We start from the raw sequence: 6,644 nt of genomic DNA on the forward strand, positions 1-6,644 counted from the left end.
AGGTGGTGAAACCAGTGGGTTGGGACCAGGGGGTTTTCATAACCAAGTAATGAAGAGATGGAGGTTGGGCCAGGGGGTTGGGACCAGTGGGTTGGGACAAGTGTGTTGGGACCAGGGGGTTGGGACCAGTGTGTTGGGACCAGGGGGTTGGGACCAGGGGGTTGGGACCAGGGGGTTGGGACTAGTGTGTTGGGACCAGGGGGTTTTCATAACCAAGTAATGAAGAGATGGAGATTGGATCCAGAGGGTTGGATCCAGGAGGTTGGAGCCAGTGGGTTGGGACCCAGTGTGTCGGGACACAGTGTGTTGGGTCAGGGGTTTTTCCTAACCAAGTGACCTGATCAGGAATGTATTGTCTCTCTCTCTATCAACATGTTAAATGTGCAAACAGAGGAAAATAAACTCTGGACCACCTTTACTCCATATTCAAAGATGCATACAAAGCTCTCCCTCGCTCTCCATTTGGCTAATCTGACCATATTTCTATCCTCCGAATTCCTGCTTACAAGCAACAATTAAAGCAGGAAGCACCAGTGACTAGATCAATAAAAAAGTGGTCAGATGAGGCAGATGCTAAACTACAGGACTGTTTTGCTAGCACAGACTGGAATATTTTCCGGGATTCTTCCGATGGCATTGAGGATTACACCACATCAGTCACTGGCTTCATCAATAAGTGCATCGATGACGTCATCCCCACAGTGACTATACGTACATAACCCAACCAGAAGTCATGGATTACAGGCAAAATCCAACCTTAGCTAAAAGGGTAGAGCTGCCGCTTTCAAGGAGCGGGACTCTAACCTGGAAGCTTATAAGAAATCCCGCTATGCCCTCCGACGAACCATCAACCAGGCAAAGCATCAATACAGGACAAAGATCACATCATACTACACCAGCTCCGATGCTGGTCGGATGTGGCAGGGCTTGCAAACTATTACAGACTACAAAGGGAAGCACAGCCGAGAGCAGCCCAGTGACACGAGCCTACCAGACGAGCTAAATTATTTATATGCTCGCTTCGAAGCAAGTAACACTGTAACATGCATGAGAGCACCAGCTGTTCCGGACTACTGTGTGATCACATTCTCCGCAGCTGATGTGAGTAAGACCTTTAAACAGGTCAACATTCACAAGGCCACAGGGCCAGACGGATTACCAGGATGTGTACCCGAGCATGCGCTGACCAACTGGCAAGCATCTTCACTGACATTTTCAACCTCTCCCTGTCTGAGTCTGTAATACCAACATGTTTCAAGCATTGCACCATAGTCCCTGTGCCCAAGAAGACTAAGGTAACCTGCCTAAATAACTACCGACCCGTAGCACTCACGTCTGTGTTTTTGAAAGGCTGGTCATGGCTCACATCAATACCATTATCCTAGAAACCCTAAACCTACTCCAATTTGCATACCGCCCCAACAGATCCACAGATGATGCAATCTCTATGGCACTCCACACTGCCCTTTCACACCTGGACAAAAGGAACACCTATGTGAGAATGCTATTCATTGACTACAGCTCAGCGTTCAACACCATAGTGCACTCAAAGCTCATCACTGTCAATCAATCAAATGTATTTATAAAGCCCTTCTTACATCAACTGATGTCACAAAGTGCTGTACAGAAACCCAGCCTAAAACCCCAAACAGCAAGCAATGCAGGTGTAGAAGCACGGTAGCTAGGACAAACTCCCTAGGAAGGCCAAAACCTAGGAAGAAACCTAGAGAGGAACCAGGCTATGAGGGGTGGCCAGTCCTCTTCTGGCTGTGCCGGGTGGAGATTATAACAGAACATGGGCAAGATGTGCAAATGTTCATAGATGACCAGCAGGGTCAGATAATAATAATCACAGTGGTTGTAGAGGGTGAAACAGGTCAGCACCTCAGGAGTAAATGTCATTTGGCTTTTCATAGCCGATCATTCAGAGTATCTCTACCGCTTCTGCTGTCTCTAGAGAGTTGAAAACAGCAGGTCTGGGACAAGGTAGCACGTCCAGTGAACAGGTCGGGGTTCCATAGCCGCAGGCAGAACAGTTGAGACTGGAGCAGCAGCACGGCCAGGTGGCCTGGGGACAGCAAGGAGTCATCAGGCCAGGTAGTCTTGAGGCATGTCCTCCTCCGAGAGAGAGAGAAACAGAGAGAATTAGAGAGCATACTTAAATTCACACAGGACACCGGATAAGACAGGAGAAATAAACCAGATATAACAGACTGACCCTTGCCCCCCGACACATAAACTACTGCAGCATAAATACTGGAGGCTGAGACAGGAGGGGTCGGGAAACACTGTGGCCCCATCCGACGATACCCCCGGACAGGGCCAAACAGGCAGGATATAACCCCACCCACTTTGCCAAAGCACAGCCCCCACACCACTAGAGGGATACCTTCAACCACCAACTTACTATCCTGAGACAAGGCCGAGTATCTCCAGTATCTCCAATCTCCAGTGGGTGCGCGGGAGGGGGTAGATCCAGAATTTTGGGAATCCTGTAGAAAGGAGATCGCGTCTCTTCCCTCCACGACCTCCGGGAAACCTTGAAGTCTCAAATTCGAGTGCCTTTGGAAATGTTCATAATAATCAAATTTCTCCTCGAGTTTAGCGATGGAGTCTTCCAACTTCTTGTATTTTTGGTCCACTTCCTCACGGACGTCCAGGATGGCAGCCTGGTGGTCAGCATGGTCTTTTTCTAACTTTGTCACTCGTCCATTTGTGACTTTATGGTCTTCGTGGAGTTTATCGACCAGTACATCAATTTTGCTGAGGGGTTCAGAAAGTGTCTCTTGGATTTATTTTTGTTATACCCTTGTCCATCTCCATTCTGAACCATGCTGGTGCTTCTTCCCGAGCTAGCATCCGCCGAGGCCGATGAAGGGCTGTCAGAGAGGGGCATTTTTCCATGCCTCGTCTGAGGCTTTGACATATTTGGCATATTTTGTTTTGGCGATACAATAAATGTTTTAACTTCCAACGCACTATTAACGAACAGTTTAACAATGTCAAAATGCCTTAAAACTGTTTGAAAGTTCGAGGACACTACGCAGATGCGTCTTGTTAGAGCTTCGCCATTGGCGGAAGTCTCTCTCATATCATCATTCTTAACAGTCATCGTCCAACAAGTCTTCTACTGTTGTTCTTCTCCATTTCATGCACAACACATTGGAGGGACACTTCACATATGTAGTGGGTGTACTTTCCATGTTACAGTATTTCCTTTATAACATTTATAATGACTACATAACTAACAAAACAACATTAGTGTTCTTTAGATCACCTCTGACCATTCCCCACGTTTTATGTTAGATATATTATTCCAGTAGTTGCTTCTGAACGTGTTAGAATTTCGTCGGGAAAAAGTATTCTTGAAACAAAGCAAAAGGGCGTCAGTTGTTAACCCCCACCAGTTCCCTCCTCCCCCCTCTGCGGGTGAGAGGGGGCGGCAGCGTAGCCTAGTGGTTAGAGCGTTGGACTAGTAACCGAAAGGTTGCAAGATCGAATCCCCGAGCTGACAAGGTACAAATCTGTCGTTCTGCCCCTGAACAAGGCAGTTAACCTACTGTTCCTAGGCCGTCAATGAAACGAAGAATTTGTTCTTAACTGACTTGCCTAGTTAAATAAAGGTTAAAAAAAGAAGGGATCTTGTTGAAGTCATTCATTGCAAACCTGATCTGACCTATTTGGATCCTCACAGGACAGTCTGTAATCCCGACATATTTCAAGCTGACTACCATTGTCCGTGTTCCCAAGAACTCCAAGGTAACCTGTCTGTAGCACTCACATCTGTGCTTTGAAAGTCTGGTCATGACCACATCAACACAATCATCCCAGACACCCTGTACCCACTCCAATTTGCATATCTCCCCAACAGATCCACAGATGAAGCAATCTCAATTAAGAGGGGAAATAACTATGTGAGAATGCTGTTCATAGACTACAGCCCAGCGTTCAACACCATAGTCCGCTCCAAGCTAGGGACCTTGGGACTGAAGACCTCCTTCTGCAACTGGATGCTGGACTTTCTGACGGGCCGGCCCCAGGTGGTGAGGATAGGCAAGAACACCTCTGCCACACTGACCTTCAACACGGGAGGCCCTCAGGGATGCGTGCTTAGTCCCCTCTTGTACTCCCTGTTCACCCATGACTGTGTGGCCACACACGACTCCAACACCATCATCAAGTTTGCTGACGACACGAAGGCGATGAGAGGTCAGAGACTTGGCATTGTGGTGCGAGGACAACCTCTCCCTCAATGTCAGTAAGACCAAGGAGCTGATCGTGGACTATAGCAGCAAGAGGGGAGAGCACGTCCCCATCCATATCAACAGGGCTGTTAAAGGGTCTTGCTCTGACCCTACCCACAATCACTAGACTGTATACAAACCATATGCACACACACACACTACATTCACACTCCCACACAAAACCCACACACACACAAACCGACACAACCCAAACACACATGCGTACACATTACACACTCTCACAAACAAACACACACCTTTACACTCATTTGCTGCTGCTGCTCTGTTCTTTATTTTGCTCTTATTATTATCTATCCTGATGCCTAGTCACTTTACCCTGCCTTGTACATATCTACCTCAAATACCTCGTACCCCTGCACACTGATCTGGAACTGGAACTCCTTGTATATAGCTGTATTCTTGGGTATTTTATTACACTGTTACAATATATACAGTACCAGTCAAAAGTTTGGACACACCTACTCATTCCAGGGTTTCTTTATTTTTTACAATTTTCTACATTGTAGAACATCAAAAGTATGAAATACCACATAAGGAATCCTGTAGTAACCAAAAAAATCTAAATATATTTTATATTTGAGATTCTTCAAAGTAGCCACCCTTTGCCTTGATGACAGCTTTGCACACTCTTGGCATTCTCTCAATCAGCTTCATGAGGTCCTCACCTGGAATGCATTTCAATTAACAGGTGTGCCTTGTTCAAAGTTAATTTGTGGAATTTATTTCCTTAGTGCGTTTGAGCCAATCACTTGTTTTGTGACAAGGTAGGGGTGGTATACAGAAGATAGCCCTATTTGGTAAAATACCAAGTCCATATTATGGCAAGAACAGCTCAAATAAGCAAAGAGAAACGAAAGTCTAATATTATTTTAAGACATGAAGTTCAGTCAATCAGGAAAATTTCAAAAACTTTGAACGTTTCTTCAAGTGCAGTCACAAAATCCATCAAGCACTAGACCCAGAGTTACCTCTGCTCTAAAGTTAAAGTAACAGACACATCTCAACATCAACTGTTCAGAGGAGACAGCGTGAATTAGGCCTTCATGGTCAAATTTCTGCAAAGAAACCACTACTAAAGTACACCAATAAGAAGAAGAGACTTGCTTGGGCCAAGAAACACGAGCAATGGACATTAGACCGGTGGAAATCTGTCCTTTTGGAAAAGCAATCCAGATGAAGCTGGTCGAGAGAATGCCGAGTGTGTGCAAAGCTGTCAACAAGGTAAAGGGTGGCTAAATATAAATAAAATATATATTGATATGTTTAACACTTTTTTGGGGTACTACATGATTCCATATGTTATTTCATAGTTTTGAGTTCTTCACTATTATTTTACAATGTAGAAAATAGTCAAAATAAAGAAAAACCTTTGAATGAGTAGGTGTGTCCAAACTTTTGATCGGTACTGTATGTATACATATATTCTATAGTTTTGTACTCTGCATCGTTGGGGTGGTCTCGTAAGCAAGCATTTCACGGTGAAGAGTTGATTTGAGAGGGAAAGACAAAGTGCGAGGGAGTCCAAATGTATTCTGACCTAGTCTTTAGTATGAAACCATTTTTAATGAGACGAGTACAAAACATTAAAGGAACACTTGTCTCCATGTCTCGTCCGTACCTGGTAGGAGTACTCGGATGCGGGTCCCGCAAAGTTCATCCCAATGGCTGAGGGAGGACGGTCATTCTTTTCCAGAGAATCTACCAATTTTCCTTCCTGAGGAAATTGCAAGAAATTTCCGAGCTTCCCATTCAAACCGAAAGTGCTATTTAGAAGCATATGTTTTATTTAACCAGGTAAGTTGACTGAGAACACATTCTCATTTCCAGCAACAACCTGGGGAATAGTTACAGGGGAGAGGGGAGTGAATGAGCCAATAGTAAGCTTGGGATGATTAGATGACCGTGATGGTATGAGGACCAGATCGGGAATTTAGCCAGGACACCAGGGTTAACACCCCTACTCTAACAATAAGTGCCATGGGATCTTTAGTGACCACAGAGAGTCAGGACACATGTTTAACGTCCCACCCGAAAGACAGCACCTGTCCCCAATCACTGCCCTGGGATATTATTTTAGACCAGAGGAAAGAGTGACTCCTACTGGCCCTCCAACACCACTTCCAGCAGCAACTGGTCTCCAATCTAGGGACTGACCATTACCAACCCTGCTTAGCTTCAGAAGCAAGCCAGCTGTGGGATGCAGGGTGTTAAGCAGCAAATAAAATCCAACATGATTATACCACTCTACATGGAGAAATACACTAATGGGTTCTTGTATTTGTTGCATATTAATCAACTCAAAGTTACCACACTATTTCATTAATGTAGCCTAGTTTTAACAGGTCTATGAGCCACTGTTGGCCGACGGGTCAAATGAGG

The sequence above is a fragment of the Salvelinus namaycush genome, unplaced genomic scaffold (assembly GCF_016432855.1).
Source record: "Salvelinus namaycush isolate Seneca unplaced genomic scaffold, SaNama_1.0 Scaffold1256, whole genome shotgun sequence".
Classification (NCBI taxonomy): Eukaryota; Metazoa; Chordata; class Actinopteri; order Salmoniformes; family Salmonidae; genus Salvelinus; species Salvelinus namaycush.